The sequence below is a fragment of the Alligator mississippiensis genome, chromosome 1 (genome assembly GCF_030867095.1).
Source record: "Alligator mississippiensis isolate rAllMis1 chromosome 1, rAllMis1, whole genome shotgun sequence".
Lineage (NCBI taxonomy): Eukaryota > Metazoa > Chordata > Crocodylia > Alligatoridae > Alligator > Alligator mississippiensis.
Window position 1 is genome coordinate 116265202 of NC_081824.1, and position 19136 is coordinate 116284337.

Sequence of the window (19136 nt, forward strand, 5' to 3'; positions counted from 1 at the left end):
ATAGGTGGAGTGGGGCCTACATTCCAAGAGGGGCATGGCCATGGAGGCATGCTCAGAGCACTCCAAGTTCACATTTACAGCGTTGAGTTGAGCACACCACACAGAAGCTACAGTTAATTCTATTTAAAAAAATGTGTGTGGAGGAGCAGCTGCTTTGTGGTTATTTCATTCACCCAAGAAATATGAGACCTGGGTTCTAGGACCTTCTTAACCTGATTGAATTCAGATTCACTCCAGAATGGTACCTGAAGACATAGACTATATTCTGGCTAACTGTTGGGGCTACACTTCTTCTGTTGAAGCTGGGCCACTAGGCAGCCAAAAGTGCAAGAGTCATGGAGCCAGGGCCACAGCAAGGGAGGGGAAGCAGGTATCTTAGGTTCTGCCCCTTGCTTTCAAGATTATTTCTGTTGTCTTATCCAGTCACTGTCTAATGTAAAATTCATAAACAGGCCCAGGAGCAAGGATCAGAATGGCAGAAGAGTGCATTGATCATTAGTCATGCTTCTTTTGTTTATTCACCTTCTGGCCCCATGTAGCTTGCATTCTTGGCTACCCAGTGGCCAAGCTTCAATGGAAGGGGTGAAGAGTGCCTCCACCCAGTCTATTTTATAGCCCGTTAGGTAGAACACTTTCTTAGGAAATAGGAGACGTGAGTCTGAGCCCCCGCATGCTGAGACAGGTCTGGAACCCACTTCCTGAGAGAATGCTCTAATCATGAGGTTAGCTTATAAAAGGAAGGAGAAGTAGCTCCTCCTGAACCTGTGTTGTAAGAAGAGTGAGCCCTCGTCATTCTTCCAAAAAATACAGGCCTCCTAGTCTCAGTTATGGAACCAGTTTCTGGCTCCTGAGTGGATGGAGGAACTTAGCTTTTAGTCTTGGCCTCCAGAGAACAATGAGATTTTAGACACGACATTGTGCTCAGCATTTCCCATTAGCCACCCCTTCATTTCTTCCTCCTCAGTGCATGTGGGGTTTAGGATTACCCTTCTGAGTCTCATATTTTTTGCAGACCCTTATAAAAGGAGCCTAGGCCCCTAGCTTTGAGCTTTGAAGTCCAGTCCAAGGCCCTGGCAGCAGAACTTTAGGTAGTGTGGCATCTAAATTAAGAGGTGCCCATGTCTTTATTTGGAGCTGGCATCTACAAAAATCCTTGCCTCTTGCATAATCCTTGCATCATCATAGCTACAACAACACTCCAACACTACCATCTCTTCTCTATGAATTTTACCCTTCTGAAACAATGCCACATTAGCACCACAACCCTTTCCATAATAACCGTGGCCATTTATGCTGCAAAGCAAACTCTTTGTAGGGGAAGATATTTTAATGCATATTGGTGCTTGAGGCTGCCAAGGAGAAACAATGATACATTAAAGGCTAAAAGAAGACCCTAAATCCCATCAGGACATGCTCGGGAAGACCAATAAATTTATACATTAACTGATCATCTTTACCCTAAAAATCTAGCTAGCAGCTGTACACTGTCTCTTTTGCCAAAATTGAGTCCAACTCCCTTTTAACCTTGTTGTACACCATTCATTTCTATTGTAGGTTTTGGCAGTTTGCTTTATATTTTTAATTATACCCTTTGTGCAATGAAAGTCATCCTGAATAGTTTACAGTCCTCGTCTCATCTGTAATCTGTAACCTCTTGCTGTGGAATTAGCATCGAGTCACACGGCTATTTTATTTGAAACAATCCATTCCTTTTCTGGTATATGCTGTACTGTAATTCTCTCAGTCCTCTCCTCTCCAACTAAAATAGTTTCAATATTAGAGATAAAGACCTCAGTCTCCAGTATCTTGAACCTATCACAGCAATTTATTTAAAGATTTTTTAGATCAAAAGGAACTATTAGATCCTCAAGACTGACATCTTGTATGACACAGGCTGTAGAATTTCATTTAATTGCAAATTCAGTGTTGGACTCAGTACTTGTCCTGACTAGAGTATATTTTTCCAGAAAAGCTTTCATCTCTCCATGTTTCATGGAAATGTGAAATGTTACTGTCTTCACTGAACTCATTCATTCTGTCTTTCCTCTTGGTGTAAATGACTTGCAGGCCACTTCCCGGTCCACTGGGAAGCGCGCTGGGGGCCCCCCCACACCCTTCCAGCTTTGGCGACTGGTGCCTCCTGGGTCTGGAGGAGCACCCAGGGTCCCTCCACAGCTGATTGCTGAGCTGGGGCAGGGGTGTGGAGGGCCCTCCCACATGCTACCCAGCAGACCCAGAAGTGGACCAGAACTACTTCCAGTCCACTTCCAGGTTCACTGCTGAGAACGCGCGGGGTGGGGCCCTCATGCTCCTGTGGGATGCTCCATCTACCCCAGCATCGCAGCATTCATGAGCCGCACCTGGTACCTTGAGGTATGCAGAAAAAAACATTTAAAGCTGTGTCGATGGCTGAATCACTGATTCTCTGAATCAGCATCAAATCTTCAGATTCGGATTCAGCCGAATCCAATTGGGGACAGTGATCTGAATCAACAAATCGAATCATTGTCCCTGATTCAGGCCAAATCCGAATCCGAATCAAATATGGCCTGTTTCTCACACCCCTACTGCCCAGGGCAACATTGTCTGTACAGAGAATGGACACAGTAAGGCACTCCAGAGAATAACTCAGAGAGTCTAAAGATGCTTAGAAGTAGTCAATAGGACATGCTGTTATTTGTCTAACTCATACCCCTCTCTGGAACATAGGCATCTGATTAATTTGGGAGACAGAGTGGTCTGGTTTGTCCCACAGGTGCCTAAATAAGACTTAGGTAGACAAGGTTCTTTGGGTGAATCTGATATCTTTTATTAGACCAACTAAATAGTTGGAGAACAATTTTTAAGCAAGCTTTCAGGTTTAAAAACACTTTGTTAGGCTAAGGAAGTTTCAGCTAAATATAGACATTGGATTTATGACACATTATAACCTGCCTGACAGCTGACTTCCCAAGTACTTCTCCACTATTCATCCCCCTTCTCTCCCCCCCACCCAGCCTGTCTCTCACCCATTGACTCCTCAATCTACATTTTCACTGACTGCCTGTCTTGTATGCATACCAGCACAGCCTCTGGCTGCTTTACTTTTCATTCCATCCAGGAAGAGCACACGCCGACTGCTGAAACTTCCTTAGCCTAACGAGGGTTTTTTTAACCTGAAAGCTTGCTTAATAACTATTCTCCGACTGAATAGAACCTTGTCTGCCTATGTCCTTAGACCAACACGGCTACAACCTACACCCCTGAATAAGACGTAGGTAGAATTTAGGGGCCAAAGTGAGATCCATAATAGCTATATTTCATCAGCCATAAAATTCAGCAGGATGACAAAGTTCCCTGGGAACCTACACATGGGTTTCTGCACACATTTAGAAGTAATCCAGTTTGATCGGCTCAGCACATAAGTCCTACTTAACTCTACAGTGCTTCTGGTGTAGTGCCCAGGTCTCCTTCAGCATCTGCAGGGATCTAATTCATTAGTCCAGTTCAACATATGGTACATGTGGGAACTTTCACTCAAAAACACACAGCAGCAGTGGCAATGGCAACTTTATCATAGTGTTTACAGCATTTGCTCAGGAAGTGGGGTACCTGGAGGAAGGAGTTTTGCTGAAAAGTGCAGCATCCCCTCATTCTCTGGCAGCCCTTGTGCTGACTGCTCCCATGCAAGCAAGCTAAGCAATATGGATTGAATGAATGGACTGTACAGTGGATAAAAAAAGGCTGGATTGTGGGCTTCAAAGGGTAATAATCAATGGTTCAATGTCTAGTTGGCAGCTGGTTTTAAGTGGAGTGTCCTAGCGGTCAGTCTTGAGAACTGTTTTGTTCAATATCTTCATCAACAACTTGGAAGATGGGATGGAGTGCACCATCAGCAAGTCTGCAGATGACATCCAGCGTGGGGGAGTAGTAGATAAATTGGAGGGTAGGGCTAGAATTCAGAGAGACCTCAGCAAATTGGAGGATTGGACCAAAAAAAAAAAAATCTCATGACGTTAAATAAGGGCAAGTGCAAAGTCCTGCTCTTAGGATGGAAGAATCCCATGCACCAGTACAGGTTGGGGACCAACTGGCTAAGGAAGAGCTCTGCAGGAAAGGACCTAGAGGTTACAATGGGTAAATAAGCTAAATATGAGCCAAGAGCTGTCTGCCCTTGTTGCAAAGAAGGGCAATGGCATACTGAGCCGCATTGGTTGGAATGTTGCATGCAAATTGAGGGAAGTGATTTTTCCCTTATGTTCAGCACTGGTGAGGCTACATCTGGAATACTGTGTCCAGTTTTGCCCCCCCCCCCCCCCCACTACAGAAAGGATGTGGACAGATTAAAGAGACTTCAGTGAAGGGCAACAAAAATGGTGAGGGGGCCTGGGTACATGACTTCTGAGGAGTGGCTGAGGGAACTGGGCTTCTGTAGTCTGGAGAACAGAAGACTGAGAAGAGATGTAATAGCAGCCTTCAGCTACTTGAAGGGTGATTCCAAAGATGAAGAAGCTAGGCTGTTCTCAGCAGTGGCAGATGACAGAACAAGAAGCAATGGTCTCAAGTTGCAGCAAAGGTAGTTTAAGTTAGATATTAGGAAACGTTTTTTCATCGGGGGGTAGTAAAACACGGGAACAGGTTATACAGAGAGGTTGTGGAATCTCCATCCTTGAATGTTTTTAAGACCTCCCCTGCTCTCAGAGCTCTAGGAACAGCGACGAGAAAACTCAAGTGAGTAGCCTACCCACTAAGCTACAAAATCAGGTTCCCTCTTGTTTGAATGCTGTCTCTTGGCTGTCTGACTTTTGCATAAATGTACTAATTCAAGAATGCTAAGTTAGGTGTCTTCAAGCCTATTGGTCCCCTTGGGGCACTTCAGCAAGGTTAAAATGTTTCCCCATCTGGATCATCACAAAATTTAGGAGAACATTAGATGTCCAGAAGCTTAAACTATATCACTTTCAGGTATACACAGAAGCACAAAGACAAATTAATAAATTTTACCAATTTTAAAAGTGGGTGACATGGCATATTAGCTATTCTGTTTACCCTTACCTTTGTAAGTGGATGCTTAACAGTTTCATAGCCCTGTTTCAGTTAGGTTTAGCTTTTACCAGTTACAAGATACAATTGGACAGAGAAAACATTTACTCAGGAGCAGATGGCATAAGGTGAATCCCTTTCCCACAGCCCTTTTAAGTTTTATATAATTTATTGGTGCGTCCATACACCAAGTATAGGTATCTAGGGAACTTTGCAGCCCAAAATTGAGGTGTCCTGTGAGTTCTGTGGCCACTTCGGTCACTCTTTAGAACCGAGGCACATAGATTCTATGTAAATCCCATTTAGGTACCGACAGAATTAATCTCATTCTGGCCCAATAATATCCAGTCCCATTCTCAGATCAGAAATCTCAACCATTTCTGGTGAATCAAAGCAAACAATCAGAAAAAAATGCATTTGCATTTGTTGAGGCCTTATCAAAGAATTAGCGTCTAAACCAGTCCTCTCATATACCCAAGTCCTATGCATGTATTGAAACTGTTTAGTTGCAATTGGAATTCAACTAATAAATAGCTAAATATTTGCTGATGTTACAGTTGGTTGCATTTTCAAATACATTTTAAATAACATTTAACCCTATTGTTTTAAATCTTTGGAATACCGTTGTCCCAGCAAGCTGAAATGTTTGGCTCTGGGATGCTCTGATTAATGGGTTAATAATAATAAAAATTCTGAGCTCTATGATACATGGAAACAGACAGTTCAAGTCAGGGGAACCAGGACTCTCATCACTATGTTCAGCTATTCATTACACAATCAGTAGCAACAGAGGGCTGGTAGTTGAGGATGCTGGACTTTCTCTACTTTTCAGGTTGCTATGTCCAGATATGGAAACCTATATATTTTTTTATCTAGAGACTTACAACTCTCACCCAGAAGTCATTTAGTTACTTAATGTTAGAACATTTTCTTCTCCAGGGACAGCATCAAATACAAACTATTCATAAAGATTCTGTAGGGCAAGCACATGCAATCCTATGATTTTTCTTAGTTTTTATATGATACTATTATTACTGAACTGGGTCCAATAAATGACAATATGATTAACCAAAACATTTTTAAAAGATTAATTATTGGGTACTTATAGGCCAAATTCTTACCCCACAGCCTGTTACTTCTTGTAAACCAAGTTATGCAATAGAGTGTAGTGACATAAATAGGATATAGGCCTTCACTATCTTTTTGGAAGAAGCTGTAGCATATTTCAGATGATTTTTGGTATGTGCGCTACTTTATCTTCATTATAAAAACAACTTGGATATGGGCTCTGAGGGAAATTTATAGTCTCTCCATGACACAATTAAATTACAAATGTCTCATTAGAGACTGCCAGTTTACCTCAGATAATGACTCTTTAGCATTAATTTCAAAGCTAGTTTCCAAACTGTTTTTCTTTTTAACTTGCTGTGCTTTTACAGTTGTCCTAATTTTTATGAATATGTTTTTAAAGGGGCACTGGATTTAAGGGCATGCTATAAATATAAGTGTGTTTGGAATAAAGATATTAAGACTCAAGAGACCAAAAAAAAAAAAAAAAAAAAAGCAAATAAAACCCAACAACCCCCAAAAAACAGCTAAGTGAGTTTATGAAGAGCTAAATTCAGGAACACAGTCTAGAATAGAGGGAACTAACGTTTTTGTCAGACATGCTACAAATTAGCCCCACACACTCCCCACGTGTCCTTCCTGAGGAGCCCTCTCTGAGTGCCCACTTCTCTGCCCAGTCTGCTGCTCCACTTTCTGCTCCCTGCTCTGGGCTCTGTCTGATCTTCTGCTCTGCTTTCTGCTTCCTGCTCTATCTGCTGCTGTGCTACCTGTTCCTCCTCCCATCTGCCATGTGCCACCCAAAAAGGCTTCCCATGCCACTTGTGGCATGCATGATACAGGCTGACCACCCCAATGGAGGGAGCAAGAGAAAGAAAAGAGAAATCTAGGGTCCAGAAAGACTTTACCTGTCACCAACTTTGAACCAAAAGTTCAGGCTTCCACTATGTATACCATCATATTGAATTTTCAGTGGTTGACCATCTAAGGCTTACGCAATAACCCTTTTGGCCTCATCCACATAAGCATGGATGTTTGGTTCCCCAGGGACAACTAGCAGTGGGACACCTTGTGCTGCCGCTAGTTGTCCCCAGGGAACCCCTGTGCCATGTGCCCTCTGGCATGTGGCAGGCTAACCTAGGTAGAATGGGGGAGGCTAGGGGCAGCACTGGGCTGGCCACAGCAGCCTTACCTGAGGTCCTGAGGGCCTCCTGTGAGCAGCCTTTAGTCAGTACCAAGTCCTTCCATGTGCTGCATTTCTTGCTGCAGTAAAGGGCCTTCAGTGTTTTGATACACCCATCTCCTTCAGAGAAAGAAGAAAGAGCAAAGAAATGAATTAATGGAGCAGTGACAATCCTGCCACACAGAGCCTGGCTGGCAGCTGGCACTTTGGACTTCAAGTTCACTTAGATACTTAATAGGTGGAATCAGATTTGGCTCTGGGGACCCCTCAACTTGTTCAGATAAAAGTGTGATAGGATCTGATGTGCAATCCACATAATCACACCTTCTACCATGCCACACATGCATGGCAGGAGGAGTAACTTTGGGATCCAGTGTCAGATCCAATCATGCCTTATTGCCCATCATGAGTGACTGCTGCCTCCTGAATCTGGGGTGGGTGCATCCGCAGAAGTTGCTGCTGCGGTGGCGCTGTCAGGGGGGCACCAGCCCTACCGACAGTATCAGTGTCAGCTGTTGGGGGGGCACATGCACCACCGTGCACCCCCCTACCAGTCGCTTATGTTGCCAATGCAGGAGGAGCCTGGGATCCTGATCCTGGGCTTCCCCTGTGCTGGTTCCCATCCTGAGTTCTGCCTTGTCAGCTGATGAGGCTCACAGTATTCCCCGTACTGCCTCCGCTGTGAGCCTTGATAGCTGTGGGGCTCACAGTGGGGACAGTGCTGGGAATTCTTCGGCCACTAAGAACTTTGTCAGCTGCAGAGCTGGTAGCAGGTGGTGCACCCGTGTGGCTGCTCTCAGTTGATAGGGCTTGCAGACACAGGGGAGCACTTAGCCACACAATTAATGGCGTGATTAGTACAAGCTACAAAGTTAGTGCAGATTTTGTCGCTTGTTTTATCGCACCATTAATTGCTTGAATGTGTAGCTAGGTCACAATTTACAGCATGACTACCTGGTTAATCATGCCTTAAGTCAGGGATTTTTAACCTTTTTTGGTTGGTGTACCCTCAGTGGCCAGTCGAGAAGTGGGGAGTCCCCCGGCCAGTCATTGAGCGGGGGCAGGGGGGGGGTCGCCTGGTGGCTGATCAACAGGGTGGGGCACTGGTGGTGAAACCAGAAGTGCCCCCACTTCTCCATGCCACTGCCGCATACCCCCTGGGTTGACAACCCCTGGGTTGACAACCCCTGCCTTAAGTGTAACTCATAGATGGGGCCTATATTTCTTAAAATGTTTCCTCCATGTGGCATTAACCACCCTTTAGAATATTTGAACTGTAAGTAGCAATGAAATTGAAAGTACTGTACCTTCCCCTAGCTCAGCTATGATTATAAAAATATAGCTATAGATATTTAAGCTGTTTGTTTCCTTTTTGCATTTCACTTTTTTAGTAAAAAAATTATGCAAGTGTTTTCTAGTTTGTTTTAGTTTATGGTTCTCATAACGTATGCCAATACTCTTTTACTAAGGCTTCAGAATACAGGGAAATGATTAAATGAAATCAATAAATTCTTGATATGAACACTTATGTAAGCATTTATTTGGTTTTTTTCCCCTGTAAAACGTTATTCTATAAAACTTGCTGTAGACTTTTGGAACTAAGATTTGTGAGGTCATGTCTGCAAAGAATAAGCAATTGTTTAATCTTATTCTATTACTTATGCTTTGTAAATCATTTGCCAAAAATATCTGGCTATCCAAAGCTTTACACTTTGGTTCCTGAGCCTGGATTTACACTAATGGACTGTACTTTTTCTTTCAAGGTCCACAAATATGCTTTCTCCTATGTTCACTAAATCACTGCCAATCAAGATTTACTCTATCTTATTTTCACGTATTTGTTAGAAGCACACCATATAAAAAGATAATAACTTTATTGATTGGAAAAAACCTGGGTGTACAGAAGTTATACATGGCATTCTGTAGTAGTCCGTGGGTACTTCTACATAAGATATTTACTGTGGAGTTGCCTAATTAGCTGTGCAGTAAATGTCTCAGTACCTACACATGCAGGGCTAATAGGCTGCAGTAAAGTAATAAACTCCACAGCACAGTAGTACTTGTAAATACAGGGCATTTTTACACATCCTCCAAGGGCAGGGGTGGGCACACTTTAATAAGAGTGGCTCCAAGAGCTGTTCTAATTAAAGCGCCCACAGCATCTCGTGTATCAGTGTCTCCATGCTTCAAAATGGTGGTGGGGGCTTTCAGCTTTAGTTAAAGCACCCCTGCCGCCATTTTGAAGTGGGGGGATGCTGATACATGAGACACAGAGATTACTGTAGCATGCTAATTAGGACGCTCCAGCTGACATGATTAATCGAACCTGCTCCAACGTCCTGTAATTACAGCATATCAAAGCACCCTCCCAGTACATCTACAGGCACCCACAAGTACTATCCTGCTTCAGAGTTATTTAGTCCACAGCATCGCAAGTGTAGATGCTGACATGGCTGTTTGGGGCACAAGGATGCTTCAGTAAGGAGCATCCTCACGCCCCAGACAGCTCCTCTGCAGCACATTGAGCTGGACTGGAGCAGCCCCAGGCTAGCAGACTTACCCCCCATGACCTCTGCCAGCTGGAAATGCTCTGAGGCAGCTCAACATGCTGTTGTCCTGGGCACATGTTCATATGTAATGCCTGGAAGCAATACATTTTTGTGGAGTTTATTGCTTTGAATTAATTGCATGTGTAGATGCACCCAATGAGCACCTTTTGTCTGGTCGCCTAAGCTTGGCTTGCATTGCTTGGCTGGTCTACACTGTAGAAAAATCCCCCACCATTACTCTAACATAGATGCAGAAGGACAGATGTGATACATATGATAGAGCAGGCCTTTATATTGAAGGAAGTGGTGGTGATGGCATTCCTCTGTTTAAAAAAAAATGGTATTAATACATGCATATGAGAATATGGACCTATTTACAGATGTTAAAAAAAGATTAAATAGGGTTGGAGTGTTGTAGATGTGATGGTCCAGGAAATGTAGAAGAGACATGGATTTTTTTTTTTATGTGTTTTATTGAACTAACAGAATAGTTGGGAGAGCTGTTGGACAAGCTTTAAGACATTAAGTGCCCTTCCTCAGTTAATTCTTAACATACGACACTGTACTTAGCTATAATATATAGAATCTCTGTAACTATTTCTTGCAATTTTGAGTGTTTTCCTGAAAGCCCCACCTTCTGGGGCCATCTAATTGCTTAAGAATTACAGCTTCCAGTTTTTCAACAAAGTAAGCTTCTGGACCTCATGATCATGGAGAGCAGCTGGAATGCACAAACCCTGGAATCCCCAGATTCCAAGAGCAAACAAAATGAATAGCAAAATTGAATTTTGCAATATTTCAGAAGTTTTAAGGCAATCTCATGATTGTGGGTGTGGAGAGGAAGAAGGAGGCTTGGCTCAGGATTTTTGGGCTAGGGACAAACTACACATAAACTGCTTTAAGTGATCAGAAACTAGTTAAAATCTGTAACACAACAGGGATTCAGAGCACATAAACTGGTTTCAAAGGCTAAGGATAGAAATTACACATAAACCAGTGTAAGTGATTGGAAACCAGTTCAAATCTGTATCACAACAGAAGTTCAGTGCACATAAACCTCTTTCAAATTGGATGGATGTACTACTGGACTTAACTGATTTAAGTTAAATCAGTTTCTTGAACTTCTGTCCAGATTCCCTCCAGATTCAAGTTAACTACAGTCCCCCACCATCCTAAAATGTTTTGTACCTTCTCCGCAAATCCCCCCTCTTAGGGTGGACAGACTAGTCTTGGCCCAAGCTGTCTGCTCCAGCCAAGCAGAAAGGTATGTTCTAGTGCCCCCTGGTTCCTGGCCTGGGCCACTGCAAGCATGTGGTTGCATTCCTGGAATCAAAAGTGAATGTTTGTTCATTTGTTTATCAGTTCAATCTATGCAGCTTAATTTAATCTGCAAATTGATTCTGCCTCAGGCTCTTTGACTGTCTGTACTTAGCCCAAGTGGCTGAAACCAGTTTAAGATAAATCTGGATGGATGTAGTATCAGACTTAACTACTAATTTCTACAAGTATGTCAGCAACAAGAGGAGGATCAGGGGAAGTGTGAGTTTTTTACTAAATGGGGGAGACAGCCTACTGACAGAGGATGCAGAAAAGACTGACTCAATGTCTTCTTCACCTCAGTCAACAGTGGCAAAAGAACAGGTTAGGGACTATTTAGAAAAGCTGGTCATGGAAAAATCCATGGGGCTGGATAGAATGCATCCAGGGGTGGTGAGGGAGTTGGCTGATATGATTGCAGAACCACTGGCCATTATCTTTGAAAATCCATGGTGATTAGGAGAGGTCCTGGATGATTGCAAAAAGGGCAAATATAGTGAACTCTAAGGAACTACAGACTGGCAGTTGGAAAAGGGCAAATATAGTGGAACTACAGACCTATCCAATTCCTGGATAAATCATGGAGTAGGTCTTCAAGGAATCTATTTCCAAGCACTTGGAGAAGGTTATTAAGAACAGTCATTATGGATTTACCAAAGGCAAATCATTCCTGACCAACCTGATTGCCTTCTATGACAAGATGACTGGCTCTATGGGTGTGGGGAGACCAGTGGATTTGATATATCTTGACTTTAGCAAGGCTTTTGATATAGTTTCCCACAACATTCTTGTAAGCAAGCTAAGGAAGTATGGGTTGGATGAACAGTCTGTAAGATGGATAGAAAACTGGCTGGATCATTGGGCTCAGAGGGTAGTAGTCAATGGCTCAGTGTCTACTTGGCAGCCGGTATTAAGTGGAGTGCCCTGGGGTCAGTCCTGGGACTGGTTTTGTTCAAAATTTTCATCAATAACCTGGAAGATAGGATGAAGTGCACCCCCAACAAGTTTGCATGTGCCAACAGCCTTGGGGGAGTAGTTGATATGCTGGAGAGTAGGGCTAGAATTCAGACATACATAAGAAAATTGGAGAACTGGACCAAAAAAAAATGTCATGAGGTTCAATAGGGACAAGTGCAAAGTCCTGCACTAAGGACAAAATAATCCCATGCACTGGTACAGGCTGGGGACTGACTGGCTAAGCAGCAGCTCTGCAGAAAAAGACCTGGGGGTTATAATGGACAAGAAGCTGAATATGAACTGACAGTATGCCCTTGTTGCCAAGAAGGCTAACTGGATACTGGACTGCAGTAGGAGCATTGCCAGCAGATCAAGAGAAGTGATTATTCCCCACTATTCAGCACTGGTGAGGCCACATCTAAAGTAATGTGTCCAGTTTCGGGCCCCCCCACTAAGAAAAGGATGTGGACAAATTGGAGAGAGTCCAGTGGAAGGCAATAAAAATGGTGAGGGGGCCAGGGTACGTCTTTTGAAGAGCGGCTGAGGGAACTTGGCTCATTTAGTCTGAAGAAGAGAAGACTGAGGGGGATTTAATAATAGGCTTCAACAACCTGAAGGGTGGTTCCAAAGAGGATGGATCTAAACTAGTCTCACGGGTGGCAGATTACAGAACAAGGAGCAATGGTCTCAATTTACAGCAAGGAAAGATTGGGTTAGGTATTAGGAAAAACGTTCTCACAAGGAGGGTAGTAAAACACTGGAGCAGGTTACTCAGAAAGATTGTGGATTTTCCATCATTGGAGGTTTTTAAAACCCAGCTAGATAAAGCCTTGGCTGGGATGATCTAGTTGGGGATGATTCTGCTCTGAGCAAGGGGTTGGACTAGATGACCTCCTGAGGTTCCTTCCAACCTTAATTTTCTATGATTCTATGATTTAAGTTAAATCAGTTTATGGAACTTCTGTCTCAGATCCCCTCCACATTCAAGTTAATTCACAGTGCTCCAGCATCCCAGGATGCTTTGCACCTCCCCCCACAAATTCCCACCCCCAACAGGGTGAGCAGGCTAGCTTTGGCCCAAGCTGTCTCCTCCAGCTGAGCAAGGTGGCATGGTTTAGCGCCCTCTCCCACGGCTTTTGGCCTGGGCCACTGCAGACATGTGACTGCTTTTCTAGAATCAAAAGTGAATTTCTGTTCACTTGCTTATGAGTACAATCTACACATATTAGACTAGCCTGCAAAGATTGAATCAATTCAGCCTTGGGTTTTTTGTCTTTCTGTACATAGCCTTGAAGACTTGAACAACATTATTAAATATCAATCTTTCTCCTAACAACGATTTTCCTTTCTTCATCCTTAAAATCATTTGGCAGAATTCCAGGAGAAATAATGTATACTATACACAAATAAAATCCCAGTTAATAATGACATCTAAGATTCAGGGATGGATTTTGATAATTGCTACACAGCAAAATTGACATGCCTGACAGCGACACCCACAAACACAGCGTGCTTGTTTCTGTCTTCTAAATGAGCAATAGTGTCGCTACAACCACACAGCTCTGTGGGTGAGCTCAGAGCCACTGTCCCTCAGCAATCCTACCTAGCCCACCGAAAGCACCAGGCAGGCACAGGTACACTGGTCCTAGTTGAGAAGGGATCCTTCCCAGAGCAGTGAGGTGTTTTTGAAGGCTGCTAGTAGGCACAGTAAATCTACCATGTAGTCATGGCCTCTGTTAGGCCAGTGAAAAATGCTTTCAAAATATTCTAATCAAAGAAGCAAATATGTCAAAAGGGCTTTTAAAAGGTCCAGAAGGAAAGCAGATATGGGAAGTCAATATGGACACTTTCAGAAGGATTTTTTTAAAGTTCCCAGTACCTAAAGGAGCTCTCATTTAAGCACCCAACCATACTGGGTGTTCAAAAGTGCTCAGCACCCAGCATCTCCCAGATTTGATTATCTCTGGCACCTTGTTGAAAATTGTAACCTCAGTGCTACACACTTTTGAAAACCTCACCTTGGACTCCTAAAGAAACCATTTTATTGTTTCATAATAAGAACTGCATTTGCTGAAAGACTGGCAATATTCATCCTACAGCATCAGATTATAAAGGACTTTCAAGCCATTTCTTGCATTGTCAGCAGACCCATTCAAATGAGTTCAATTAATGGAGAACATGAAGCTTGCCTGTGAAAGAGCCTGAAATAAATTCACCTGCAAGTTTCCTGCTTACATTCTGATGTACCTAATAGTTGGTAATTTCGGTAGAGCAAAGATTTATGCAGCCGTAAGTGAAACCATTCTTCTGGAGTGAATAAGATCGTAAAGTTTAGAAATCCTCAGGCTATTCTCTAAACAAAGATGTGGGAAACTATTAATGTTTATATTAAAGATTCCCAAGAGGTTTTCTTGGTCCTTGTGGAATATAAGCGGCAATGTCTTGTGAAATCACTACTGTAACTGTCAACAGTTTCATATGAGGCATTCCAGATATATAGAAGAGTGAAACAACTGTGTGTTGTGGGGAGAGTCTTACCTGTTTCCATGTTCATCATTCACCTTTCTGATGTTAGAAATTTTCCCTAATGCTAACCAGATGTCAGAGCACTTGTGTTTTTGAAGCAATCAGTTTTGTAGATGTGACTGCGACATGCAGAGATAATACAGCTTGATCCTTCCCTCATATCAGCTTTGTGCAAATAGTTTCACTAAATATAGAGCTATAGAATGATTTGCACTTGGGGAACCCACCAGTAGCCCAGACAACTATATTATATAGTCCGGTGCATACACTTATTCAGATCTGTCTTAAAATTAGTTGTTTCTTTCTTCTTCCACTCCTATTGGAAAACTGTTCCAGAAAACTTCTAATTTTTCTCCCTAAACACATTCATACCAACATGGTCTTGTGCCAACTTCATCCTTTAGCTAGTTTTTTTCTCCTCCCCAGTGTTTCTCTATCACTAGTATGTATTTATAGCCCTCTCAGATTCCATTTTCCTTCCTTAAAAAAACAAGTTCTGGTAAGATGGACAGTTCATTTCCCCAGTCATACTAGAAGCCCTTCTCTTTTCCTGTTCCAGTCTGAATCTTTCCTGAACATGGATGACCAGATTTGTACACTGTTACAGATGAATACTCAGTGATACCTTGTGCAGTGACATTAATACTTCATTGGGTCTCCTGAAAATATCTCACCTGATACATCTTAGGATTTTATTTGCATTTTCATGGCCACAACATTTTCCTGCTCAGAGTCAACCTGTGATTAGCCAATACACTCAAATCTTTCTCTTTTCACTCCCTTTGTTTTCCAACTGATGAGCTTTTAGTTTGCAGAGTTTATAAAAGTGTGAGTGAGGGGTGAATCAGGTCCAGAGTATTTTCCAGCACTTCCTATCACTGCTTATTTCCACACTTCTCTTGAAATTTGTGGTTCAGCTTGTCATATCTTTTTGACCTTGCAGCTGTGGGGTTTAGACAGGCATAGGAGAGAGAACACAACTCAAACATGCGGTTGGTAACTTTATGGGGCCTAAACTAAAAACAAAAATGATGCCTTGGGAGGCACTTAAAGGGCATGAACAGGTATTACATTTCTAGCTGGAGAAATGCCACTCTCCTGCTAGAAGCTGGGAGCATGCAGGCATTCATGCAGTTTCTCCCTCAGGAAAAATGCTGGATCTGAAAGAAAGCTCTTCCTCTTTCAATGAAGGCACTAGGTGTCCATTTACAACTTACTGAGTGAATCTACACATGCCATTAAGGTGACGTGATATTCTGGTGCACTTTATGCTGGAGTCTGTTGTTCCTGGGTGCAGCATCTTCACGTGCACCTGGGACAGCAGCAGTCTGTGCCAGGGTGGAACTGACCCCTAGGGGGGCAGCTGCAGGCAACAGAGGGGCTGGTAGGAGCCGAGGGTCGGGCCCCTGGCTGGCTGAGCTGACCAGGTGCAATTAACACATCCAATCAGCATCTACCTGTGCATTTCAGCACAGTAAAGTACTCCACAGTGGGATAACACTACCTTACAGCAGAGTCAATTAGTTTACTGTGCCCTAATAGTGGCATGCATGTAGATTGTGACTCTTTATGGGACAGCTAATTAGTCAACTGCAATAAAACGCATGTATAGATACACCCACTGAGTGACCCTTCAGAGAAGTATTTGAGGTGTACAATAAATGTTTTGTTAAGACATTTTTCTCAGTTTTCTTTGAAGCACACCAATCTAAAAGACTAAAAAAGATAAAAGATAAAATGGCCATCTAAAACTGACTTTCCAGTTTAGTAATAACTACAGTATATTATAATAATGCAAGTATGACTAGTAATAATAATAATAATAATAATATTTTTTGTATCTTAACCACAGAAAGAGATTTGCTTATATAAGAGTCCTATGGCAAAATCATGGTTTCCCTAGAGCCAAAGGCAAAACTCCCATTGTTAACACTGGGCTAGGATTTCTTCTGGAGGTAGGGCCTCCTTCTCCATACCATTGTACCCAGTTTATACCAATATAACTGCACTGAAATTATTGGCGTTACCTAGGCATTAATCCAGTGGAAAAAGAGAAGCAGATCTGAGTACAAAGAATCTTTATAATTTTTGTTGAAATCAAAATATTTCATGGAATAACTGTTTTTGTAAGCGTTATGTAACTGACCTTCATAACTAGCATTTTAGACATATGTCTATCACCTAATACTGTTCTCTACAAAACCCATGTACAAATTCATATTGCTTATTCATACCATTATGGAAGAACATCTTCTATGGAAAGATAGGAATTTTAGATGTTTACATGACTGCTAAGTTTCACTTTAAAAAGGTGTTGTTTGTATTTCAGACTGAAATCTGCCCTTCAATATGCAGAAATTAATATAGCTGGAGGTATATGTTTATATTTGTGGGAAGGATTTGATTTAAGAAGCTGGGAGCACTCAGTACAAGAGCTGGTCAAAAGTTTTTGATGAAACAGAGGAAAAGTTATTTAACTAACACATTAACTAACATTTTCCATGGGAACTTGCAGTACAAGAAAGTGTAAGCCCTGCCTCCACAAACACCAAATCAATAGCCTGATGATCAGGGCATTCACTGAAAAAGCTGGAACCAATGTTCAATTCCCTGTTCTACTTAATTCAGAACAAGGACTTAAACTTCAGTGTGCGGTGACCAACAAGTGATCTGGGGACAAGTTGCTCTGCAAGTCACCTGTTGGAACTATTCTCCCTTGATTAAGTAATTAAATAATCTTTCCAGAGAGACACTATAAGTTGATAGTCAGAATACACACCTAAGGTTTAAGATTCTGGACTAGATTAGACAGAGCAAAGACTTGAAGCTGGACCAGGTACATCCCAAGGGACTGACCTAAGTATTGAGATACTTCTAATAGTTATTATGAGGGTAGTGAGACTTTGCAAGCATTGGAATTTATCCTTATGTGAGTGGGAAACTGTTTTCAAACTCAGCTTTCCACACTTGTCTTAGGTATGCCTGCATAATACTTAAGAATCCCAACTCATTGTTTATATTGACTTCTTTACTATCCCATTTCTCACTTGTAATATTTTGGGAACTAAACTTATTTATTGAATCATTCTGGGCTTTTTTCCAAGCCTTTCAAAGCACTTTACAGAATTACAAACAAAGGGGCACACCTATGTGGCTCCTCTCATATGAATATGTAAGATCCAAAAGCAGCAGAAATTCAGGTTCTCACTGGGTGCATCTACACATGCATTAGGACTGTGTAAAATTTCGCCAGCTGTTTCATTTCAACACTGTTTCGACTCATTTCAAGCTCAAAATAGTGAAATTGAAACAAAACAAAGGGCTTCAAAACAGCTTTGAAACAAAACGAGGGCAGTCGAAATGTTTCAAAAATTTCAAAACGTTTCGAGTTTTGAAGTTGAAGCTGGGCTTCCCTGCAGGGAAACAGAAAGTAAGGAAGGGGAGGGAGAAGAGGGGGGAAGGACTGTTCTGCTATTGACTGTGTAGCTGGCCAATCACTGTGATCCTTCTCTGAGGTCCCCTCCAATCCCAGTGCTCTGGGGGAGGGATGGAAAAACAGCATAAAAAACAACATTGTTTGAACTGGCCTGCTTTCTGCTTTGGGGTCAGTGACTGAGCTGTCTTCCAGAAGCTCAGCAGCATTAGACAACAAAAGCTATCATTTCCTACTTGCTAACCTAGCAAGTGGAATTCAGCAATACCTTTTGCTTTCTTTCTATATCCTTTTATTTTATTATTATATTCATTGATTGATTCCTTTCCATTTATTCCTCCCCAAAAATCCTCTTTTTGTTCAGTCTATTTTGATTCTTTTCAAAGCTGTGCTTTCTCTCACAGTGTGCATTCCATTCACTGTGCAGGGAAGCACAGCATAATTATATTGCATATTATAATATAGAACTTATATAGGAAACTTATTGTCAGGGACATCTTGGAGGGAGACAGGGCTGCCGGTGATGGTGCCAGCACCACCATACATACATTTATATATTTTTATACATACAGATACATACAGATACATACATACATTTATATATTTTTATTTTATTTATTACATAAATACATACATACAAACATTACATAAATACACATACATACAATTATCTTAATATCTACATACATTGCAAAAATCAGATAGATAACATTACAGAAGAAGAGACAGATTTTCCAGCACACCAAGGCAAAGACAAGACACTATGAAACACACCATGAAGCATGCTGGAAAGGCACCTGGGAAGCCTTCAGGGAAGGGCAGAAGGCAGGTAGAGGGACAGCTATAAGTCCCCCCCACCAAAACTGAAGTGTAACCTCTTTACTACAATAAGCAGGCATGAGGCTTCCACTAGTACAGGCAGCAAGGAGAAGGGAGCAGTGCCAGTGCCACTGCCTGTGCCTGAGTCTGCATTCCTCCAAGAGCACCAGCTATAACACCACCCCCCACTACCACCATGACAACAAGCAGCAGCACTAGCACCAGCATGACAGTCTCCTCCACACCCATTTCACTTCCCATGCTG

The 19136-nt window shown here is 42.3% G+C and overlaps 1 long non-coding RNA gene across 1 annotated transcript in view; it reads right to left on the minus strand.

Moving 5' to 3' along the window:
- The window catches only part of LOC109281171 (uncharacterized), a 174188-nt gene that overhangs the window by 146756 nt on the left and 8296 nt on the right, over positions 1-19136 (minus strand). Inside the window, exon 2 of the long non-coding RNA XR_009455002.1 lies at positions 7280-7390. This is a non-coding gene — a long non-coding RNA (uncharacterized LOC109281171). The remainder of the gene's footprint in view (positions 1-7279; positions 7391-19136) is intronic.